The 26,820-nt window shown below is 36.6% G+C and overlaps 1 pseudogene; it reads left to right on the top strand.

Moving 5' to 3' along the window:
• Positions 1-366: 366 nt before the first annotated feature.
• The window catches only part of LOC129883574 (uncharacterized), a 40,971-nt pseudogene continuing 14,517 nt past the window's right edge, over positions 367-26,820 (top strand).

Raw genomic sequence — 26,820 nt, 5'->3', positions numbered from 1 at the left:
ATATGATAACTTTCAGATTTTGGGAAAACGTATTTATTTGAGCTTCCGTATTATTGTCATATTTATTAGTTGGGATTTGTATCGTTGGTTCTCCCACCTAGGAGTTTAAGTGTGGGTGCCACTCATGGCCCATTATGGGTCGTGACAAACTTGGTATCAGAGCTTTAGGTTCATTGATCTCATCACACAAGGACAAGTCTAGTAGAGTCTTGCGGAATGGTACGGGGACGTCTTTACTTTTCTTCGAGAGGCTACGGGACTTTAGGAAAACTCCATTCATTCTTTATTTCATGCTATTACTTGAATCCAATTGGTATCTAGGTGATACAAATTGGTATCTGACACTCCTTCACTTTACTTTCGCAGATGGTTAGAACTAGAGCAACAATAGCACCCGAGCCAGCCATTGGGGCTGTAGGCAGAGGAAGAGTAGCAACGAGAGTCCGCGGTAGAGGTCGCGGGAGAAAGCCCACAAGGGGCAGGGTCCAAGCAGCAAGGTCAGCCAGGGAAAGAGCAGCAACCCCTCCACCGGCTGATGAGGTAGCTAGAGATGATGTTGAGGTAGAGAATAAGCAGGTTCCTGAGAGAGAAGCACCACCCCAGCCTACTCCAGAGATGATCCACCAGGTTCTCACCTATCTCAGTGGGTTATCCGATCAGGGACAAGCTCCTCCAGCACCTCATATGCCAGGAGTTCAATATGCAGCTGTTGTGGCTCCCCGCATGAATGCTTCCTTGGGAGCAAACATGTTTCCTCGGTTAACTACAGGGTCAGTAATGACTAGTGACCAGCATAATCTCTTTGTTAAGTTCTTGAAGTTAAAACCCCTAGTCTTTAGGGGTACTGAATCTGAGGATGCCTATGATTTCCTTGTTGATTGTCATGAGCTACTTCATAAAATGGATATAGTAGAGCGATTTGGTGTTGAGTTTGTGACATACCAGTTTCAAGGAGACGCCAAAATGTGGTGGCGGTCTCATGTGGAGTGCCGACCAGCAGAGGCACCACCTATGACCTGGGCAACCTTTTCTGACTGTTTTATGGAGAAGTATATTCCCCGGACCTTGAGGGACAGGAGGAGAGACGAGTTCCTGAATATAGAGCAGGGGAGGATGTCTGTTGCCGCTTACGAGGCTAAGTTTCGTGCCTTAGCCAGATATGCTACTCAGCTTTGCTTTAGTCCAGAAGAGAGGATTTGCCGCTTTGTGAAGGGATTGAGGTCAGATTTACGGATTCCAGCTTTACAGGTTGCTGCTTCAGCAAAATCCTTTCAGGAAGTGGTTGATTTTGTGATAGAGGTGGAGGGGGTGAAGCCAGATAACTTCGCTAAAGAGACAACGTTCAAGAATTTCTGTAAGGGAGGTGAGTTTAGTGGTTCTTACTCTAGAGGACAGAGTTTTTGGGATTATTCGACCCGTCCTATTCAGTCTTCATTGCAGGTTTCAGATGGAGGTCCATTAAGGACTAGTCAACCTTTTTCTAATTTTGGGGGTTATCTTCAGTCTTCTTCGTCTTCACAAAGACCCACTCTTGACCCTAAGACTTGTTACGGATGTGGTGAGCTTGGACATATCAGAAAATATTGTCCAAGACAAAGTTAGGCTTGGCATGATCAGGGTTATAGAGTCCTAGCAGTTAGAGGTGGAGGTGACGACTATGGTAGGGGCCGTCATTCTGGAGGACGTGGTGGCCAAGTTCGTGGTGGTCGCCAGTCCGACCGGGGTGGCGGGCAGGTTGGAACTACTAGAGTATAGCCCGGCAAGGGAAATAGTCAGACAGGTGACAGATCCCATTGTTATGCTTTCCCTGGGAGGTCAGAGGCAGAGGCATCCGATACTGTTATCACAGGTACTCTTCTGGTCTGTGATAGCTTGGCTTTCGTATTGTTTGATCCTGGATCCACATTTTCTTATGTATCTTCCGCATTTGCTGATGGACTTGATTTACATTATGACTTACTTGACATGCCTATCCGTGTTTCTACATCTGTTGGTGAGTCTGTGCTAGTTGAGAAAGTGTATAGATCTTGTCTTGTGACTTTTGTGGGGAGCAGAACTTATGTAGATTTGATTATTCTAGAGATGGTTGACTTTGATGTAATCTTGGGTATGACTTGGCTCTCTCCAAATTTTGCTATATTAGACTGCAATGCTAAGACTGTGACATTATCCAAGCCTGGGGTGGATCAGTTGGTGTGGAAGGGTAACTATATTCCCGCCCCAGTTCGGGTTATCTCTTTTTTTCATGCTAAAAGGTTGGTGAGTAAGGGTTGTTTAGCCTTTCTAGCACATCTCAGGGATGATAGTTTTGAAGTGCCATCGATTGAGTGTATTTCAATAGTGCGTGATTTTATGGATGTTTTCCCCACAGACTTACCTAGTATGCCACCTGATAGGGATATAGATTTTTGTATCGACCTGGAGGTCGGCACTCACCCTATTTCCATTCCACCTTATAGAATGGCCCCAGCTGAGTTGAGGGAGTTGAAGGCCCAACTTCAGGAGTTATTGGGTAAAGGATTTATTAGACCGAGTGCCTCTCCTTGGGGTACTCCAGTTTTATTTGTGAAGAAGAAGGATGGTAGCCTTCGTATGTGCATAGACTACAGGCAGCTGAACAAAGTGACTATTAAAAATAGGTATCCTCTTCCTCGCATTGATGATTTATTCGATCAGTTGGAGGGTGCTTGTGTTTTCTCAAAAAATGATTTGAGGTCTGGTTACCATCAGCTAAAAATACGGGCAGCAGATGTACCGAAGACTGCTTTTCGAACCAGGTATGGACACTATGAATTCTTGGTAATGTCTTTTGGGCTTACAAATGCGCCTGCTGCTTTCATGAGTCTGATGAATGGAATCTTTAAGCCATATTTGGACCTCTTTGTTATTGTCTTTATTGATGATATATTGATCTACTCAAAGAGCAGAGAAGAACATGAAGAGCATCTGAGGATTGTTCTGGGATTATTAAGGGAGAAAAGGCTATATGCCAAATTCTCTAAGTGTGAGTTCTGGCTTGATTCAGTGTCCTTCTTAGGGCACGTCGTTTCTAAGGATGGAGTGATGGTGGATCCCCAGAAGATTGAAGCAGTGAAGAGTTGGGCAAGGCCCACTAATGTCTCAGAGGTAAGGAGCTTTGTTGGTTTGGCTAGCTACTATCGCCGGTTCGTCAAAGGATTTGCTTCCATTGCTTCCCAGCTGACTAATCTGACCAAGTAGAAAGTTCCATTTGTGTGGTCGGATGAGTGTGAAGAGAGTTTTCTGAAACTCAAGACCTTATTGACTACTACACCAATTCTTGCCTTGCCAGTAGAAGGTAAGAATTTCATTGTTTATTGTGATTCATCATATTCTGGTTTAGGTGCAGTGCTAATGCAGGAGAAGAAGGTAATTGCCTATGCTTCAAGGCAATTGAAGTTGCATGAACGTAATTACCCCACTCACGATTTAGAGTTGGCTGCGGTTGTATTTATATTGAAGCAGTGGAGACATCATCTATATGGAGTAAAATGTGAAGTGTATACAGATCATCGCAGTTTACAACATGTATTCACTCAGAAAGACTTGAACTTGAGGCAAAGGAGGTGGATGGAATTGCTAAAGGACTATGATATCACTATTCTTTATCATCCAGGAAAAGCTAATGTAGTGGTTGATGCCTTGAGCAAAAAAGCAGGGAGCATGGGGAGTTTAGCTCATTTGCAGGTTTCCAGACGTCCATTATCTAGAGAGGTTCAAACTCTAGCTAATGACTTTATGAGGCTGGAAGTAACTGAGAAGGGAGGATTTTTGGCCTGTGTGGAGGCAAGATATTCTTTTCTTGACAAGATTAAAGAAAAGCAATTTGATGATGAGAAGCTGAGCCGGATTCGTGATATGGTCTTGCAAGGAGAAGCCAAAGAGGCTGTGGTCGATGAAGAAGGTGTCTTGAGGATTAAGGGGCGGGTATGTGTGCCCCGTATTGATAATTTAATTCAGACTATTCTTGTAGAGGCTCACAGTTCGAGGTACTCTATACATCCTGGTGCAACCAAGATGTATCGCGATCTGAGACAACATTATTGGTGGAGCAGAATGAAGCGTGACATTGTTGATTTTATTGCCCATTGTCCAAATTGTCAGCAGGTAAAATATGAGCACCAAAGGTCTGGAGGGACACTTCAAAGAATGCCCATTCCTGAATGGAAGTGGGAAAGGATTGCAATGGATTTTGTGGTTGGTCTTCCAAATACCTTGGGTAAGTTTGATTCGATATGGGTGATTGTTGATAGGTTAACTAAGTCTGCTCACTTCATTCCAGTCAAGGTGACTTATGATGCTGAAAAGTTAGCCAAACTCTATATCCGCGATGTTGTCCGATTACATGGAGTTCCGGTTTCTATCGTATCAGATAGAGGTACGCAATTTACTTTTAACTTTTGGAGGACCTTGCATGCTGAGTTAGGTACTAGATTGGATTTTAGTACTGCATTTCACCCTCAGACCGATGGACAGTCTGAGAGGACAATTCAAGTGCTGGAGGATATGCTTCATGCATGCGTGATAGATTTTGGCGGTCATTGGGATCAGTTCCTACCCTTGGCAGAGTTTTCGTATAATAATAGCTATCACTCGAGTATTTATATGGCTCCATTTGAGGCATTGTATGGGAGGAGATGTAGGTCTCCGATTGGTTGGTTTGATGCGTTTGAGGTGAGACCTTGGGGAACTGATCTTTTGAGGGAATCACTAGAGAAGGTGAAATTTATTCAGGAGAAGCTTCTAGCAGCTCAGAGCAGGCAGAAAGAGTATGCAGACCGAATGGTTAGGGACATGGAATTTATGGAGGGAGAGCAAGTGTTGTTGAAGGTTTCACCCATGAAAGGTGTGGTGAGATTTGGAAAGCGAGGTAAGCTCAGTCCGAGGTATATTGGGCCGTTTGAAGTTCTTAAGCGTATTGGAGAGGTGGCCTATGAATTGGCTCTACCTCCAGGTTTGTCTGGAGTGCACCCAGTGTTTCATGTGTCTATGCTAAAGAAATATCATGGTGATGGAAACTATATTATTTGCTGGAATTCGGTCTTGCTTAATGTGAATCTGTCTTATGAGGAGGAGCCTGTAGCTATTCTTGATAGGGAGGTCCGCAAGTTGAGGTCAAGGGAGATTGCGTCTGTGAAGGTCCAGTGGAAGAATCGTCCAGTTGAGGAGTCCACTTGGGAGATTGAGGCTGATATGCGTGGAACATATCCACATTTGTTCGTCGAGTCAGGTACCCTTTTCTACCCTCGCTCTTCTGTTGACCGTTCGAGGATGAACAGTGGGTAAATTGGTATCTGTTGTAATGACCCATTAGGTCGTTTTGAGAATTAGAGGTTTTTACTTCATTAAAGACTCGTTCCGTAAATTTTTAATGGATATTTTGGACTATTCAATAACTATGCTTAATTAGTTAAGGGGTAAATTTAAATAACCAATTTAATTAGTGGACTAAATTGATAGTTTAGTTAATATGTTATACCACTTGTCCATATTTATTAAAATAAGTTAGTAGAGTTATAACTTTTAAATACCTAATTAATAAGAAAAGAAAAGAAAGGAAAAACAGAAAATACCTACACAGTAGAGACGAGAGCAGCCGCCGAGGTAATGGCCAAAATTTTTATGTTGAGTGAGTATTTTGTTATTGTATAGATGCAGTATATTATAATATAGATTAGATATAGGGAATTGATGCAACTGTCTAAATTGATTCCACTAATTTATGTGTTAATATTATATACAAGAATATGATTGTTGGTTAAATTATTATTTTTGTGAGTATATGTGCATGTGTAGTGATTGGTTATCACTAGAAAGTGTAAATAGTAATTTGTGGTAAGAGGAATTATTAGTACAAAGTAGGAATAGATATGATGGAATGCTACGGGAGTAATGTTCAACAATTGTTTTCTTGATCTGTTGTTAGTTCGAATCAACTGGTTTTCGTAACCAGTTGGTTTCGATCTTAATTATTATTATTTTCTTATCGTATTATAAATTAAGTTTTAATTTATTGAGATAGGTAATTAAATATTAGGTGTATTGTATTATATGAAAATCATTAGAGTTATGATATTGGAGGAATTGGGGCTTAACCCTAGGCTTGAGTTTTAGGAAATTGATTATAGAGTTGGGTGAGTTGTTGGGTTAGATTAAACATATGTATAATATTAGCATCTACGGATTAGTCTGCTTACGAATATTGTATATTTGATAGATTGGAAACGTGAGGCTTCGAAGAAGGGAAAAACATTGGCGAATTAGCTTGCTTGACTTCAGTTCTTCGATTGAGGTAGGTTATGGTTTTATTCTATATCATAGATAGACTTTTAATATTGATTGATATTCATTGAGTAATATGTGTGAAGTTTACTACGCATTTAATTGTTGTAGTTTGTGTTGTGATTGGTCTAAAATCCTGAGGCCATGAAATCCATAATTTTGAACTTGTCCTATCAAAAATGGTGCCTTGAATAAAGAAGGCTTGATGAAATATTATTAATGAAGTGGAATGTAATCATGAAGAATGATAAATTAATTATATTTGGATCGGGTGTCACATTCCGACACGGTATATTTGGATCGGGTGTCACGTTCCGACATGATATATTTGGATCGGGTGTCACGTTCCGACATGGTATATTTGGATCGGGTGTCACGTTCTGACACGGTATATTTGGATCGGGTGTCACATTCCGACACGGTAATATTAAAGAAAAATAAATTAAAATGACTTAATACTACCCAATCTCCATAACTCATTTTCCAAAAGAGTGTGATGTGGAGGCTTGAGTCCTCATGTGTAACCTCGATGTTGTTGAATGGTTATGAAATTGTTCATTTTGTTGTCACTTGATCTTGTTGGTTGCCACCTGTTTAGTGCTATGGTTGATTTCTCGCTACTACTTTGTGCATATTGATTTCTATTTTGAGTCGGCCAATGATATCTACTCAGTACATGTTGTCCTGTACTGACCCCTACTTGTATCTTTTCTTATTTTATTTTGTGGAGTGCAGCGAGTGTTCCACCGACTTCGACTCGACCTCAGCTCTAGTCATTCTCAAGATCATCGGATTTCAGGGTGAGCTATCCTTCTAGCTCGTGATGGATTCCCTCAGTTATGGCATAGTATCTTTAGTTTCGTACATATCTTTTTTATTTGTTTATTCTGGTGCTTGATATTTCCAGACTTAGTTTTAGAATTTAAATGTCCTTAATGTGATGACTTTCAGATTTTGGGAAAACGTATTTATTTGAGCTTCCATATTATTGTCATATTTATTAGTTGGGATTTGTATTGTTGGTTCTCCCACCTAGGAGTTTAAGTGTGGGTGCCACTCATGGCCCATTTTGGGTCGTGACATATTTCTTGATCGGGTTTTCCCGTTAGAGTTGAGGGAGGCTAAAGTGCAAGATTTGATCAACCTTAAGCAATGAGGTATGAGTGTGATGGAGTATGCCCTCAAGTTTGCTCAATTATCAAAGTATGCTTCATTCATGGTTACCGACTCAAGAGCTCGTATGAGTAAGTTTATTTCTAGGGTATTGGACATGGTAGCGACAGAGTGCGAAAAGGATATGTTTATTCGGGAGATGGATATATCTAGATTCATGACCTATGCAAAATAGATAAAGAGTGAGAAGCTAAAGGTGAAGAATAAGGAGTCCAAGATGCCAAGGATCGATGATAGTGACTTTTCCCATGGCAAGTCAGAAATTGATGGATGTCCTTATTTTTGCCAAAAGTATTCCAGCCAAAGGCCTTCTAATGCCACTACTCAAAGATTTAACAAGGATAGGGTGCCCAACCTTAAGCCTCAAGGAGGCCCTCTTATTGGCCAAGCTACTCCCGCATGCAAGAGGTGTGGTTGCAACCACAAGGGCAAATGTTTAGCCGGATTGAATGTGTGCTATCGGTTTGGTAAGCCGAGTCATCATGCTAAGGAATGCAAGGTCAAAGATTCTCGTTCTCAAGGCTAAATTTCTCAAGATGGCCAAGTGAAACCAAAGGGTGGTTAGTGCAACAATAGGTTTTATGCTCTTCATGGTATGCAAGAGGTGGAGCAGACTTCTGATGTTGTTACCGGTATGTTACGGGTCTTTTACTATGATGTTTATGCTTTGCTTGATCCAGGTGCAAACTTGACTTTTGTTTCCCCTTATATGGACATGAGATTTCATATTAGTCCTAAGATATTGTTAGAGGCTTTCTCTGTTTATACTCCCATAGGTGAGTCAGTTGTGGCTAAAAAATCTATAGAAGTTATCCGGTTATGGTTTTCCATAAAGTTACCCTATGTGATCTAGTTGAACTTGACATGATAGATTTTGATGTTATCTTTGGGATGGATTGGCCATATGCATGTTATGCTTCTACTGATTGTAGAACCTGAGTAGTTAAGTTTAAATTCCCAAATGAGCCAGTCCTAGAGTGGAAGGGTCGTAACTCCGTGTTTAAAGGTCAATTCACTTCATGCCTTAAAGCTCAGAAGATGATTTTCAAGGATTGTATTTACCATCTTGTGAGGGTTAGGGATTAAAATTTCAAAGCCTCTATCTTGGAGTCAGTCTCTATTGTTAATGAGTTTCCGGATGTGTTTCTCGACTATTTACCCAATGTCCCTTCCAAAAGGGAGATTGATTTTGGTATAGACCTTTTTACGGATACCCAACCGATTTATATTCCTCTTTATTGGATGGCTCTAGTGGAGTTAAAGGATCAATTGAAAGACTTGTTTGATAAGAGTTTCATTAGGCCAAGTACATCCCCATGGGATACCCCTATTTTTTGTTAGAAAGAATGATGGTTCATTGCGTATGTGCATTAACTACCAGCAATTGAATAAGGTAACCATCAAGAATAAGTATCCAATTCTAAGGATAGATAACTTGTTTGATCAATTTTAAGGGGCAAGTTACTTCTCCAAAATATACCTTCATTTCGGTTATCACCAATTGAGGGTGATGGAGTTTGACATTCCCAAAATGGCATTTCGAATGAGGTATGGCCATTATGAGTTTTTAGTCATGTCGTTTGGTTTGACCAATGCTCCTTCGACTTTCACAGACTTAATGAATAGGGTGTTCAAGCAATAGTTAGATATGTTTGTGATTGTATTCATTGACGACATTTTGATTTACTTTCGGAATGAGGAGGAGCATGCAAATCACTTGAGGATTTTGTTGCAAATTCTAAGAAACAAACAACTATTTGAAAAGTTCAACAAATATGAGTTTTTGTTAAAGGAGGTGGCTTTCCTTGGTCACATTGTGTCCGGTGAAGGAATTATGATTGATCCTAAGAAAATCGAGGCAATTAAAAATTAGCCTAGACCATTATCTCCTTTGGATAGTAGGAGTTTTTTTGGGCCTAGCCGGATACTATAGGAGATTTGTGGAAGGGTTTTCATTGATCTCATCACCTTTGACCAAGTTGACTCAAAAGAAGGTTAAGTTTTAATGGTTGGAAGCATATGAAAAGAGTTTTCAAGAGTTGAAAGATCATCTCACTAGAACTCCTATTTTGACCTTGCTATAAGTGTCCGATGGTTTCGTAGTATATTGTGATGTTTCAAGGGTTGGTATTGGTTGTGTATTGATGCAACATGGTAAGGTAATAACCTATGCTTCTAGGAAACTTAAGGTACATTAACAGAACTATCCAACCCATGATCTTGAGCTAGTGGCGATTGTGTTTTCTATGAAAATTTAGAGACACTATTTTTATGGTATCCATGTGAATGTGTTTACCGACCACAAGATTTTACAATATGTGTTTAAGCAAAAAGACTTGAACCTTCGACAAAGGAGATAACTTTAATTATTGAAGGATTATGATATGAGTGTGCTGTATCATCCGTGTAAGGCAAATATGGTTGTCGATGCACTAAGTAGATTGTACATGAGTAGTGTGGCACATGTTGAAGAAGATAAGAAAGAATTGATTAAATATGTTCATAGATTGGTAAATTTAGGTGTGCGTTTTATTGATTCTAATGATGGAGGTTTTCTTGTTCATAATGGTTTGGAATCGTCTCTTGTAGCGGATGTTAAGGCCAAGCAAGACCAAGATCAAATGTTGGTTGAGTTAAAGAAGTCGTTGCCGAAAAAGCCATTGAGAGTTTCTCCCCGGGGGAAGATGGTGTGCTATGTTACTAGGGTCATTTGTGTGTACCTAATGTTGGTGGGTTGAGAGAGTTGATATTGAACAAGGCCTATATTCCCCAATATTCAATTCATTCGGGTTCCACCAAGATGTATCATGACTTGAGAGAAGTGTATTGGTGGAATGGCATGAAGAAGGACATACCAGAGTTTGTAGCTATGTGTCCAAATTGTAAACAAGTTAAAGTTAAGCATCAAAGACTGGAAGGTCTAGACCAAGACATTGATATTCTTACTTGGAAGTGGGAAGATATGAATAAGGATTTTGTAATGGGTTTGCCTCGTACTTAGAAACAACATGATTCCATTTAGGTTGTTGTAGATCGAATGGCCAAGTTGGCTCATTTTCTATCGGTTAAGACTTCCTATGGTGCCGAAGATTATTCTAAGTTGTATATTCGTGAATTAGTAAGACTTCATGGTGTTTCCCTTTCCATTATATCGGATCTAGGTACATAATTCACTTCACACTTTTGGATGTCGTTTCTAAAGGGTATCTGGACAAAGGTTAAGTTAAGTACTGCTTTCCATCCTCAAACTGACGGTCAAGCCAAAAGAATAATCCAAAATTTAGAGGATATGTTAAGGGCGTGTGTTATTGATTTTAAAGGAAGTTGGGATGAATATTTTCCATTAATTGAGTTTGCTTATAATAATAGCTATCACTCTAGCATCCAAATGGCTCCTTTCATAGCATTATATGGGAGGAGATGTAGATCCCCGGTGGGATGGTTTGAAGTAGGTGAGATGGCCTTGATTGGTTCAGATTTGGTGATGGATGCTATGGGAAAGGTAAGACTCATAAGAAAGAGGTTGAAGATGGCTCAAAATCATCAAAAGTCATATTTTGATGATAGAAAAAGAGAGCTTGAATTTGAGGGGAATGATTGGGTCTATTTGAAGGTTTCACCCATGAAGGGTGTAATGATTTTTGGTAAGAAAGGAAAATTGAGTCCAAGATACGTTGGACCTTATAATATATTGAGATGTGTTGGAAAAGTGGCTTATGTGTTAGATTTTCCATTTGAACTAGCTATGGTTCACCCTGTATTTCATGTGCCTATGTTGAGGAAGTTCGTGGGTCATCCAAACTCCATTATACCATTTAAATATATAAGTGTTAAGGAGGAGTTGACTTATGAAGAAGTTCTGGTGGAAATCTAGACCGGCAAGTTAAGAAGTTAAGGAGCACAGAAATTGTGTCCGTCAAAGTGTTATGGAGGAATCAACAAGTAGAAAGTGCTACGTGTGAGGTGGAGGCAAATATGATGAGACGATACACATACCTCTTTCCATATAATCAAGCCTAAAGTAGTAAGTTGCTCTTATTCGAGATAAATTGAACTCTTACGAATTCAGTTCCTCCCATGTCATTCGTATGCATGCATGTTAATGAAAGAGTTGATTTTAAAGTCATGATTTTATGTTAAGTTGAAGTTTTCCTGTTCCATGCATTTTAAGATGTCTTCATATTCATGTTGGGTTTCTAGTCCTTCTTCCGTGTCTTTCCTATGATAAGTTAATCTCATTCGAGGATGAATATTTCTAAGGAGGAGATATTGTAAGACCCCATAAGTCAAAAAGTTAGAACCAAGGAGAAAAGTTGTAAAATTTCGAACTGAACCATGTGAATGATCACTCTATGGCTCGTAGGTCTATCTATGGCTCATGAAGTTGAGTCGTAGAGTGACCCCTTGAGCAAAAATAAATGTTTCCCTCAGTCGAGGTTCTACGACCCAACAGGACGAGTCATCATTCTATTGACAAGTTGTAGAAATCCCTCATCAACTAGAGTTTAGAAGCCCTATTCAAAGTTTCCCCAAGGCCAAGGTGACATCTTGTCAGGATGGATCATAGAAGACCTTATGGGTCGTAAGAACCATCCATGATGAAACTTCAGATACTCTCCAATTTGTAGGTTTTTAGGACCTACAGGAAGAGCCCAAAGAATGGCTCATTTCCATTATGACGGGTCATAAACGAGAGTCATTCCAAAACTTCAGAGACTCAATTTTTGGTACTTTTCTCAAACCTGCAGGACGAGTCATTTAGACGACTCATCATCCCTTCCATGACCCGTAGGAGTTGGATCGTAGGTTCAAAATCCAAGATTTAATGAGGGCTAATTGTGTCATTTCCAAAGTTCGGTTCAATGAACCTCAACACTTTTATGGCCAAGTGAAAAGTCTATAAGTATTCAATTCTTCAAATTCCCCTCCTATTCAATTCATTCTCCCAAAATTTGACTAAGGCAAGAAGAAATGTCTCTCAAGGTTTCTCTCTAAATTCAAGCTAGGATTTTCATATTTCTTCAAGGTTCTTCTTCAATTCTTAGTGAGTTCAATAAAGTTATGTGGGGATTTATTTATGGGTCCTTTCCTTCCATGAAGTCCCAAAGTTTCTCAAAGTTTTCATTCAATTTATAATTGATTATGAACCCTAGTTTTGATGATTTTCATTGGGCTGATTTAATTCGGTTTTAAGATGGTATCAATGATCATTATATGCATGTTCTAATATGAATTGCATGATTTTATGTTGAGTTACAGATACCCACGCATAAAGCTATTTTCAAGGTATGATTATGAGTTAAAGATGAGTTTGTGAATTGATCATGCGTTAAATGATTTATAATGAAAGTTTCAATGATTTAAAGTTTAGATTATGAATTTAAGGTTAAAGTATGATGATGATCAAAGTTAAGATCAAAGATGTTATTATAGTGTGATAAGTCCAATTCTCTCACAAGTATGTTTCAAGAAGGTGATAAAGAGAATTTTCACCAAAGTTTTGGATTCCTATGAATTACTAAGTCAAGATGAACTATTCTTAATATGTTTTAAAGATGGATTGATAGACAGTTACTATCTTTCCCTATTATGTTATAATCATATTTTTATGAGTTTTTGTTGGGATATTGACTAAGCATAGAGAGGGATTCTAGTTGGGGTTCAGTCCAATAACGCAGTTAGTTACCCATGGGAATCCTAGTAGAAACCTAAAGTAGCAAAGTACATTGCCGACGCAGGTGCCTTCATGGCCTAGCTAGTGGATCCACATAACCTAGTTGAATAGTTACTTTTGGAGTATACACTAGCAAGGTAGCCTCCCATATTTCGATGCAGGAGTCATCGACTTGTTTTGATGTAGGGGTTATCGGATTCCATGTAATAGCTCGCATGATCTTAGTTGTCGGTTAATGGTCCTATCCCACACGAGTTGGAGTTGAGTTATGAAATATCAAGTTATGAGTTATGATAAAGTTTTATGATATGAATTGACCAAGCGTTTATTATATTTTAAATTACTTTTAAGCTTTACTCATATTCATTATAATTGGTCATGCATCTTATGGAATATTGATTACTTTTCTTTATTTTCTTTTGCATACCTTACATACTTAGTACATTCAAATGTATTAACGCATATTTTTCCTACATTATCTAATAATGTAGGGACGGACGACACTCGCGATTACCCTATTCGTGGGTAGTGATTGCCCTAGATTTTTCAAGAATTTGGTAAGTCCTCATTCTATAGAGGACATGAATTTTATCCACGTTACTATTATTTTGACTTTCTTCTATTGTTAGGGTGAGCTAGGATCTAGTCCTAAGCCCCCATCAAGGGTTAAACTAGAGGCATGTTTAGATGATAGTGTGATGTAGTCCATGCAGACATTGATTGGTTGATTTTACCGTCTTAGTCCCGTACCCTTTGAGATTATTACTTCCACTTATCTTTATCATATTCTTTACCTTATGAATGAAATATATGCTAAGATGTCTTATGGTCGGGGTTCCTCGTAATTCGATCACCGTATCGCGACTTGGCCCTAGCTCGGATCATGACAAGGAATGAGTTTTTTTTCTTCTTAATCAAGAAGAAAAAGATAGACGGGTTGCATGTCGAAAAGAGTGATGGGATGGGGGGAGTCGAAATGACGGTTCTCAATTTGAAAAGTGAGCTAATCATGAATGCACAGTGTTGGATTTCCCCTTTATGAATACAATAAATTACAAATTTTGACTCATAAGTTGCACAAGAAGACTCAAATATTGCAAAAAATACTCTTTATTTTGAATAAACTTTTTAAAGTTTATCAAAATGTTATAATATGAGTTTATAATTATATTAAAAGTTAATTAATTTCAAATTATTTTAATGATCTATAAGTTTACTTTCGAATTTTAAATGAGTAATAATTATGATGTCCAAATATAATTTTTGAAATGATAATACAAAGTAGTTTCAACTTTAACTCCCCGTATCTTGTATATATTAGAAAATTTAAAATTAAGTTTGGAGTACATAACTAATTTTATAGACAATTGTTATCCTTATTATAACTATATGTAATATAGTTTGGAGTGTTTTTATTACTTGTTTTGGTTAACATTATATGGTTAACATTATATGGATTGATCAACAAGTTGAAGCATGTCATCATTATGTCGCAACTTGTGACATATATGCTTCGACATATAATATTTATGTTGCAACTTGTGAGTCATATTGTGCAACATGCCATGCTTATGTTGCAACTTTGGACTCATAAATCTCACAAGAAGACTGGAATTTTGCAACTTGTGAATAATATGTTGGACCATTTGCCGAATAAGTTGCAATAAATGCTCTGATTTTCAATTAACCTTTTAAAGTTTAGTATTTTTGCTGTCAGTTTATCATCAAATATATCACTTTACAGTTTGACTTCTAAAATATAAAACACTATATTAAAATTTAATTATTTCAAATTACTTTTATGTTATATAAGTTGATTTCGAAAAGTTATATGATCAATAACTTAAATTATTTTTTTTTAAAAATGATATTACAAAATATTTGGAAATTTAAATAGTCATACATATTCTATAAATTAGATAATTTAAAATTAAGTCTTATTAACGAGTTCTAAATAAGAAAATGTATAAATGGTAGAAAATATAGGTACAAAATGTTGATTTGCACATCATAACTTACTTACACAAACATTGAGTATTTACCAATACAAAAAACATACAAACATAAGCTGTTAACAACCTTCCACCATGCCACCATTTCTTCCCCAGCAAACAAAATAACATCAACATAAAAAGACTTAACAATATTACAACCTCCCATCATACCACCCTCCGAAAAAAGAACATTGTGGCATCTCTTGCTTAACCCATTTAGCCAATCCCTCACCACATCCTCCATCACCACCTTCAGTGGTCAGATTCCTAACTTCTTTATCCAAGTTAATGAACTTATGTGTCAATGTCCAGATATCCTGCCTAAGCTTCTCCAAACCTCATTTCAGGAAATCGAGTTCGCTCCTATGGAGTTCTTTCTCCCAGATGGAATCACTTTCCATAGCGCGTTTCATGAACAATAATTTGCTCTTAAGGAATTTCTTCTCCCAAATTATCTCAGACCGAGACATAAAAGCATCTTTATTTTAATTTGCTGGGAAAGACATGGTTGGGTTTATGGATGAAGAGTTCAGCTTTCAATATAGAAGTGGAATGAGGGTTGAGTGTATTTATAGTGGCTAACCCGTCATTTTGGTTTTGTTCAGGTCTAATCGACATGACCTTATGAAATGGGTTGTCAGAAATTTATTAATTAATGGATCCCCTTCCCCATAAATCTACCAAATCCAAGAAGATGTGTAATTATTACTCACCTAAAATGCATGCCTTTTTAGCGCGAAGCAACTAGCAAAGGCTTGGCCCATTGTTTTTAGGGGCCTCATTTTTATAAAAAATATTTTTACAAATATAAAATTAATTTAAAATTTGAAGCATATAAATATTTTTGATTCTTCATTTTATGGTAAACATGTCTTAATCACAATTTTTTAAAATATAATATAATTAATATATTGGAAGGGATCCATCTAGATCTTGATTCACTTTTCCAATTTTATTTCTTTTTTCTGTTGCTTTTATTCATTTAATAGTCCTACAATAAGTTATTACTATTAATGTATTATAACATACGACTCTTATGTTGCAGCATGTGACTAATATACATAAATCTGATGATTAATAAACCACTGTATGCAGTTATCAATGCCAACTAGAAAACATTGATAGTTCATATTAATATGATAACACCTTACCTGTCAGGGAAATAAGCTCCCGGATGCTATCCTAGTAGCCCAAACCTCTTGCATTCTATTCAAAGTATTATCATTTAATAAGGTCTTTTTGACATCCATAGTAGTGCTGGTTAACAATTGGTCGAGGAATGCAAGCGAGTATGATCTGCACGCGGCATTACTTTTATTTTTGAGGAGGTTGGCAACTAAATTTTCTTTTTTGAAAATCCATGATTCGTTCGGAACTTTTCTTGGAAAAAGATTAATGAATCCACTTTGCCTCAACGTGATCGAAAATAAATCCAACATAGGCTAAATGAAGGGAAGAAACTCAATATCTTCAAAAACTGGCAAGTTGCGGTCATAAACATTCATGACTCCCTCGTATAAGAGGATCTCAAGAGTCGCAAAATGTTTTTTGTCTAAACACATGATTCCCAGAATCCTCCTTGCTCCTATCCAATCCATGCCACAAGGAAATGGTCTCTTTTATCTAACATAGTTAAAAAGATCTTCGTCCCATTTATAAGATGCAAGCAACTCTTTTAAGCTTCTACCACCAAGAGTTGTTGCTTTATCACAAATTTGTTGGTAAGATTTTCTTAAGGAAATATAGAAGTTTAGATCTAAGATTCTATTCCGTGCATCATAATGCTCATTGAATTGGATTTGCCTCTCCTGCATGAGGCAAAGAATTTTAGTTAGTAATGACTGGAAATGTAAAACAAATTAGTCACATTTGGAAAAACTTACTCAGTCCGTCCACCATTCGTCCATAGTTGTCATCTTCCTGAAATACTCTCCATCAAGGTAGTGCATTTTGTACATTTTTCTCCTTTGATTTTAGGACTGCTGTCAATTTTTTATTTTTGTTTGGCAGTAATTTGTAAATATTCACCAGCTTCAGCGGAGGATCCTCCCCTGTGTCCATCGACAATTCTCCAATAGCTTTTTTTTTCATATTGGATAATGCCTTGGAAACAGACTTTCTTATTCTCTTAGCTTAAGGAGTATTATATAGACCCCCTAGTTCCTTTGATGGAATGACACCCCTCTTGGATGCCAATTGTTTAACGGCCTCAGTCAATGCTATAAGAGTCTTCACAACATGGTCAGCTTTTGCCGTGTACTTCTCACATTGATAGGCATAATATTTTTTGGTCGCAACATTCGTTGCACACCCTGAAAGGTGTCGAGCTAAATGAAAAAAAATCTATGGCCCCATCCCTACAAGCGCCAGCACCACCAACACCATCCCCAACTTTTTAATCCCCAAACCCAAAACCCACTAGATCGTACAGCTGCGTCAACCATATCCACGTTTAAAAAATCATGCTGACTAAAATCAACTAACCTCCTTTTGATTGTTGTTTCTCCATCCAATTCTCTTTTAACCCTATTCACCACAGGATCAAATAGGGTATCAAGAAGACATAGAGTAACGATGAATGACATTTACAACTCTTTTTCTATTGGTACAACTACGGATGTACAACCTATAATAAACTATGAATATGTTAGGTAACCATGCTAATTTTTTAAGGCAGCATATGATAGTCATGCTACAACATATGAGTACCAGGTTGCAACATATCACCATTTGAGTTTTAATTTACAACATGTTAGGCATAAGTTATGAATTATAGATATTATGTTGCAACATCTGACTCTTCTTTCAAAAACTTGTTCTTATTACATCATCTAGTTGGTTAAAAAGATCCAGAGGATTCTTGTTATTTTTTGCAGACAACCTTCTCAGAATTCTTGGGGTTGATAACTCTTTCTTGAAAATTAACTGTTGCCTTAAATGAGGAGTGGCTTCAAATGTCCAAGCTTAAAAAAATAGATGTCAACAAACAAACTATTGGATTATTCAATAAGATATGAAAGAACATCAAAGATAATATGTATTTACCATAAAAGGCCATGGAAAGATACAAGTTGGTCATCTTTGAAGATAATCGAGACAACATGTATTTGACAGTCAATATGTAGCTTTCATGACCCCAAGGATAGTTGTTGAAAGCGTCGATATCCTTCGAGAACTTCACCAAATTAATGGGGATGTTGTTGTTGAGATCTCTGGCAAAAGTATATTATGTACAAACCAAAGTAAGCACAGTGACTCCTTGTTCTTCTTTGAGACATTTTCCCCACTCAACAGAGCTACCAATTTGGGATTATTGAAGCTTAGACCAATAAGGGACACAAGGTTCTTATCACCGGACTCATATTTATTTGTTGTTTCCATAGCTTCTTCTATATTTCGATCGGTCCTTTGGTTGCAAGGTTGTTTAGGTGGTTTAAAATCAGGGATGGGCTGAGGAGGAGGATGACAGTTTAGTCCAGTCACTATGACAAATTATCTTCTACCGAAACAAAATATCATGCCACAGTAATTGATCCAAACCTCATCCTTCTTTTCATTATTTTAAAAAAAAATCTTCTTTTGAGCAGAGCATGCACTATTCTCTTTTGAAAATGGGCATTATTGTCTAAAGAAAAATTAAGATACTTGCCAAAATAAATACTCCTAAAAAATCTTCAATAACTTGTTTCTCGAGTATATCAACCCTGAACCTGTCAAAAAAAATTCAAAGATTGACCTTATTATGATATCACCAGTAACATCAGGCTTGAGACGCACAAGAAATCTTCCTGCATCGACATTTTTTATTTCTTTTTCACGTGAAGAGGTGGTAAGATCATTATGTCTGCCAGGAGTTTTGTCTTCATCATGTTTCAGTTTCTGTTTTTTTTTCTATGTTCAGCAAGAGACTTTTGATCGTCTTCTTTCTCTTCATCATTGTTATTTTTTCTTCTTCTTGCTGGTCATCTTTATTTTGTTTATCTTCTTCCTGGGCCTTGCCTTCTCCTTTTTTTTCTTCGTTGTCATTATTTTTATTATCTTTATTTTCTTCGCCGACCTTAGCATGTCCTTTTTCCTCTCCTCCATCTTTTGTTTCTTTAGAGGATTGAGCAGGAATTTTTTATCTAACAAAGAAAGACGGAGAAACTCCTTCTACTTGATGCGCTACTCCTCCTTCTACTTCAGACACTGCTTGGGATGCAAGCTCATCTAAATTAGGTTGGTGATTCTTCAACCCTATTTTAGAACATGGCTCCCTTCTTGTTGATTTTGTGCTGGTGCATTTTGTTCTGAAAAACAAATACGTAGACAATGTAGTAATCCCTTATTTAAAAAAGCAATACCAATTAAATAGTTTTACTACAGAATATTTCTATTTCTTACTTCTTATTTTACTTCTTTGTTTCTTTGTATTTTTGTGTCTAATTTTTTGCTTCATTAGACCCATTGTATCTGCAAAAACCAGAGATAGAAAAAAGAATTTGTAATCACTTTTCTTGTGAATATTACCAAGACAAGAACAACAACATATCTACCAACATCCGAAAAATACCACACATTCAACAAAACTAAAAAAACAACACAACCCACAGTAAGAAATTATTTGCATTTTTTGAGACATGCATAGAAAAGATATGCATATTTTAATTTATGAGTTGTTGCAACAGATGACCCATATATTGGGTCATATGAGTTACCTGTGACAAACAACAAATGGGTGATATGCTGCAACCTCTTCCTCTTAACAAGACAAGAACAACAACATATCTATCAATATCCAAAAAATACCACACATTCAACAGATCTAAAACAAAAACACCACCCATATCCAGAAAAAAATAGGGTTTCTTCAAATGTGTACAAAACTATAATAAAAAGATATGCATATTTCAAGTTATGGGGTAATGCAAACGAAGAGTCGTATGTTGGAAAATATGAGTCACCTATTACAAACAACACACACATGATATGCTGCAACTTGTAACTCTTAACAAGAAAAGAAAAACAACACAATAACCAAAATCTTAACAAAGAACAGATTCAACAGAACCAAAACAACAACTCAACCATAAACAGAAAAACAGAAAATATTTGAAAGCCCTATAAATAAAGTTTACCTTGAACTTGTTGATTGAACGACTGGTAATGACGATAAAATGGATGTAGTGTAGTGCAACATATTAGGCTATGTTGTACAAAGTGAAACGCAATAAAAAGAAAAGGAAGGGAAGGTATGAAGGAAGTTCTATTATGATTTGAGATGAAGAGGAAGACGAAGAGAAAAGTGAACAGGAATGACAGGGAGAAAGAAAAGCAATGTCTTATTTTTTAGTTTGATTTGATATAAGTTAACACGTTTAAAGAGGAGAGAGAATACTATCATCTTTCCTTTTTTATGTGATACGTGGGTTCAAAATTTTAAATTTTTGTTACAAAACCCCTAGTGGAAGGGTCTGAATTGAAGTTCAAAAGTATCGCCCAAATTTTGCAAGAGGCTTTTCATATGTTGGGACACATGTGAAACTTGGTATTTATATGTTTCAACTTGTGACACATGTGGTGCAACTTTTCAGTCATACAATATTCATTTTTAAACTATTCTAAATTAATTGTGCATGTCTTGTTAGCAATATTCTGCAATATCCGACTCATATGTTGCGAGTTCGGACTCACATGTTTCAACATACAAATTTGATGTTTTAAGTTGACACTCATACAATCATGAATAGAGTATTTTACTATTCTAAAGTAACTTGTGCACAATACTATATACAATCGAAACATAAATTACACCAATTGTTGAAGTTAGACAAAATGTACAAAATATATGCACAAATTATCATACAATACTGCAAGGGTGTGGACTAGATGACTATACACATAAGGTGGCTCCGCCCATGGGTATAATGCCAAATCTCCAATGATACACTCAATTTTGTTTTGACAACTACAACAATGACACTGAAAATCTACATGATAATAGTTATTAGTATCACTATCAGGCCAGGGCCGCTTCATGCGAATATGAGGATGCTCATGCTGAATTGTGCAATAAATGGACCTTCCTCTCAGTATTATGGGATTCAGAACCCAAGTATCACACAACATTAGTTTTAATGTCTTTCAACATTCCCTTATTTTACTAAGAGGCTCTTTTTCTTTCATCTTGCCAATCAACATCACACCCTCTCGCATGAAGTCACCACCCAATAAGGCTAAAATTATGTCAGAAGCATACAAGGCCCAAGCGCGGCCTCCATTTGCTGCTAGTTTTAGAAATTCAAAGGTTTCTTCTAGCCTATCATTTCTGAAAAAGTCAATCTATTAAAAAATATCACATATAAGTAAACAGTAGTCATTTAGTCTCGGTTAACATGAATAGATCAACAAGTATTTTAAACTCGTTTAATTAATTTTTACCATGCCATTTCTGTACAAGGCATCTCTATTACCACAACTCAAGCATAGGTTAAAAATTTCATTCAGCTTCTATTTCCTCAGACTCTCTAAAGGCAATAATGCATCATTAACAGAAAGCCTACCAGTGATAGGTGCTGCAAAACTTTTAATTCTATTCCAACATCAATAAAAGCCTTAGAACTCAAAAGGCAAATATTCATAAACTATATTGAAATTACTCATTATAAATAATATATATATATATATATATATAATATTCATACCTTAGTTTAAGATTTATATAATCCATAAAGGAAGAAGAAGCAACCTTCGCAAATATATCAGTCAGAACCCCTTTAGAAAGGGATATTAACCCTACAACTTCCTTTGAAAGTATTTCCTTCATTTTTATTCTTCTTTTAATAGTCTTCTTCATGCTTTTCCTAGAAAAACGATTCATCAATAGCATGAAGAATTTTATTTTGTGGGTTTATAATGAAGAGTTACAAACTATGTGTTGTCAAATAGTTTGTAGTAGAAAAATAAGGTCAAGTTGCATGCAGGGCTGCGGTTTTATACTTTGATTTGATTTTCAAATTGATAGATAATTATAGTTAAAAAAGTCAGACTCTTTTATGCATGAAATAGTGTAATCATTATATTTTCTTTCCAAGACAATGCATAGTTGGACATGACTCCAAGAACATGAATAGTTGGCATAGATGTTGATAATTGTGAACATTTCCCTCGTACAAGTAAGAATGTAATGACCTTGAGGGTCATTTTAGGAAAATTGCACGAAATTGTTATTTTAACCTTATCATTAGTGCTTCTGAGTGTTATTTTTTTAGTTTATGTGGTTGAATATGTTAAAGTCTTTGTAGTTGGTGAATTTGCCAGATTCCTGTGTTTTATAGAGTTAAGTTGTGAGAAAGTGGTTTTCAAGACCAAATGAAGCTACGGGTCTCAAAATGGGATTTCGTAGTTCCATTAGCTCCGAAATGTGAAAATTGGTCTAGGAGAGTCATCAAAAAGATATTTGGGATTGATATGTGAAATTTATGTCTAAAGTTAAAAAATAAAGTTTTAAATGAGTTAGTTTGACTTTGGTCAACAAATTATGTTCGGAGACTTGGATTAGATTTATGATGATTCCATTGGTTTGGGCGGGTGATTCTAATGCTATAAATGACTTTGTTGTAATTTTTAGAGGTTCCGAGGGTATTTTAGGTATTTCAAGTGCCGAAATTAGTTTACCTGTGAATTAACGGATACCGGTTTAAGGAGACCTCAAATTTGAATTTAGATGATCTCATTAAGTCTGGAACATCAAATTTAGTGGGAATTCAATTAAGCTTTGTGTATAAAGGATTCTGAATGACTTTCAAGGACCCAATCGAGAGCGTTTTTAGACTCTGCAAATCTGTTCTGATCTGGTTTTTGGTGCAGTACTTTTTCTTCATCGTAATCACAACGTAGGGTCAACGATTGTGATGTACTGGGTTCATGTCCTTTGTGATTGCGAGGAGGGATAATCAATCCTGAAAGGTCTGTTATTTCCAATGCTCTTCATGATCGCAAGGGGGATACACGATCACGATAAGGGAACTCTTTTCTTCTTCGCGATCGCGAGATTTAAAGACTCATGATCGCGATGACTAAATTTGGGATCCCTAAACAATAACTTCGGGGAAGAGCTCAAATTTCTTCATTTCCACCATTTACAAACTCTTAAAGCTTGTGGGAGGCGATTTTGACGAGGTTTTTGGAGAAAATCCTTTGGGTTAAGTTCCTCTTTCTGTTCTAATTCATTTCTTAGCAGTTTTACATCCCTAAATCATTGGAAAGTCTAGTTGTTAATTAAGATTTTGGGGTTTTTGTTCTTGAAATTTCCAATTCGGTTTTCATTAATTTCTACCTTATGTCTTGGCCTATTTTTATGGGGTTTTCACCCACAAACCCCCCTCAATGAGTAGAATGTGTTTTTGATAGAAATTTCTAGATTCGACTCTCTTCAAAATTTATCAATTTTTGGAATGTTTTACCTCTTGTTCTAAAACCTACCAATATGGGTGTCATTGGACTCCTTATGACACATATATTTCACTCTTGATAGTGGGTTGTCATTCTGGGCATTGAATTTGAGAGTTGATCATCTGGTGGAGGTGTTCGAGTGCGGTTTCGGCTATCGAGGTTGGTTTGGCTATCCTTCTTGGGGTTTATTGCAGTGATTAGTCAAATTCTATCTTGTAGACTTTGGAATGGGGTCGTAGTGTAGTTTGGGACTGATAATTGATATTATGATGCCTGTGTGGAGGGCTTGTATGTGTTGTGTAGCCCGTGTGGGGGGCCTATGTGAAATTTTATTTGTGATTGACACTGTGTAATCTATGACTTGACTGAGTAGAGGTATTTGACTGGTAATTCTCGTCTAAGGGGTTGAGTTGAAGGTTTCGAGCATGAATGAGTAGTGGGATATTGTTGACAAAGGGGTGAATACTTAATTGATGTCTTTCCTTCCCATTACTATCTATTGAGGGTGAATATCATTCTTAGGTTAAGTTTTGAGAACTTTAAACCTTGTGCTACATATTGAGTTGAATGTTACCACTATGCCTTATACATTGTGATTACATTCATCCTCATTCATACTATTATTGATTATTGGAAAGTTGAGAACTGTGGAAACCCTTTTGAGAAAGAAAATGTGACATCTTTTGTATCTTTGACCACAAGATATGTGGCAAGCGAATGAGACATTAGTATCATGAGTCCTTGACCATGAGTTGGGTGGAGAGGTATTTGATACATAGATTGTGATGAGGTATATGGTATGTGAGACCCCCATGGGTCCTTCTTGGTAGCACAACGTGTATACGACAGATTATGCGACAGCCTTGATCCTACCGTATCATTATATCATTGCATCATTATATTGCATTACATTGCATTGATACCATGATACTTGACCTTTTTGTCTAACTGTGAAATTAAACTATATTTATATGTTTATTTTAATTACGCCGTTCTATATAAATTAGCGGCAGCATAGCTAGAGTGGGACTTTTCTATGTGTAGGTGGAAACGTTCCTTAGTTTATTTCATAGCTTTTGATTAATTAATAATACTCAATCGATTAAACCTTGTGAGCACATGTGGATTGTACTCACCCCTACTTTTGTGTTCGTTTTATTCCAGATCCTAGTCAAGGTATCCCGCGTAGCAGCTGATCTTCTTATTTTAGAGATATTTTATCATTTGTATTAGTGGTGAGGTCTTGGGATTCAGACGACCTTTATTTCTAGCCTATATGTACAGTCTTTACTATTTTTTGAAGACTTATGATGTCTATTAGACTCGATCATTGCACTAGATGCTCTTTAAACTTATGACACCAGGTTTTGGGGTATTTTCATTTTTCTCCTTTATTTTGCTTTAATTATGGCCTAAATTTGCTTTGGGAGTCTCATATGGTTTTACTTTTTGGTTTACGCATCGGAATGGGGCATGGGATGCGTGCTATCATGACCTCAATTTTTAGGTCGTGACAAAGAACTTGATGGAGATAAAAAGGAGATGGAGAGGAGCTCTATCCAAACCTTTTCTCAGCGGGAGAAGATTCTACTCCATGTATAGCAGTTGTGGTGTCACATCAACGGATTGGCCTAAAATTATCAAATATAGGGGCATTGTTTCTTCATAGGTCCATATAATGGACTTGCTTGAATAAGGGAAACACATATTTGGTAATCTTAGGCCAATTTGCTGATGCATCACACAACGATGGCAAACTAATTTTATCGTGAAGATTTGACTCAGGAGTTTGAACATATTAATGAAGCAAAGGGTTGTTGAAGGTAATTAGAAAGGATTGATGGGAAATGAAAGGGTTTTTGAATGAATTTAATAGGTTTGAAAAAATGACTTTGCTTTATTGAGTATCCAATTTTAAAAATTAGACTTATTTAATTCATATAACCTAATTAAATGTTGTTCTTTAATGTAAAAATAAATAAATATTAGTTTTAGTAAAGATTCATTCTTTTTTTTTGGAAAATACATATACAAAGAACTTATATTTTTTAAGAGACAGGCAATTTATAGAAGGCGACCATCACTTCATGGACTCTTTTATAATCAATGATTCACAAGCTTCAATCGTAGTGAATACATAGTAATTAGATGATTATCTAATTGTATTATCCAAATTTGATGAATGGACTGATCAATTTGATGAAAATTATTACATTAAAATAGATAGTCACAAATAGTATTACAATACCGAGTATATTTGTAATACCTCATAAGTTGAAAAGTCAGAACCAAGGAGAAAATTCTCAAATCTTGAACTGAACCCAAGTTCACGACTGTCTCTAGGAGTCGTAGAAGTTTAGAAATGAGTCATAGAGGGAGTCGTAGTGGTTAGTCATCACCAACCTCAAAAGAAGGTCTTACGACGTATCTTGATGACCCGTTCTTACCTAGACGACCCATAGACACCACTCGTAGGAAGAGTTCTAAGGTTAAGTTCCAATAGCCCCTCAAGGTAAAATCTATGACTTGATAAGATGGCTTGTAGAAATTGTTACGAGTCATAGAAATGACTCATAGGTAAACTTCAGAGAGTCTCCAAATTATAGGTTTTTGAGACCTATAAAACGAGTCAAAAGGATGGCTTATTTCCATGAAGATGAGTCATAAATGAGGGTCATTACAAAACTTCAGAGATTCAGTTTTTATGCTCTTTTCTCAGACCTATAGGACGAGTCGTTTAGATGACTCATCCAACACTTCCACAAACCGTAGAAATGGATCTGTCGGGCCAAATTTCTAGATTTTAATAAAGGGCAATTATGTCATTTTCCAAGTTCAGTTCAATGAATCTATTCACTTTTATGGCCAAGTTCAAAGTCTATAAATATTCAATCCTTCAAATTCCCCACCTATTCAATTTATTCTCCTAAAATTTTCTAAGGCAAGAATAAAGTCTCTCAAGGTTTCCTCTTCAAGCTAAAGCTATGGTTTCTAGATTTCTACAAGGTTTCTTCTTCAATTCTTAGTGAATTCAAGTAAGGTTTGTGGGGATTGATTCATGGGTTCTTTTCACCCATGAAATTCCAAAGATTCCCCAAGTTTTTATTTAATTTTTAATTGATTATGAACCTTAGTTTTGATGAATTGCATTAGGCTAGTTTGATTTCATTTTTAAATGTTATCACTGATATTTATGTGCATATTCTGATATGAATTGTATGATTTCAAGTTTAATTATAGATGCCC

This window comes from Solanum dulcamara, chromosome 3, assembly GCF_947179165.1.
Source record: "Solanum dulcamara chromosome 3, daSolDulc1.2, whole genome shotgun sequence".
Taxonomy (NCBI): Eukaryota; Viridiplantae; Streptophyta; class Magnoliopsida; order Solanales; family Solanaceae; genus Solanum; species Solanum dulcamara.
This window is presented reverse-complemented; position numbering and strand designations above follow the sequence as displayed.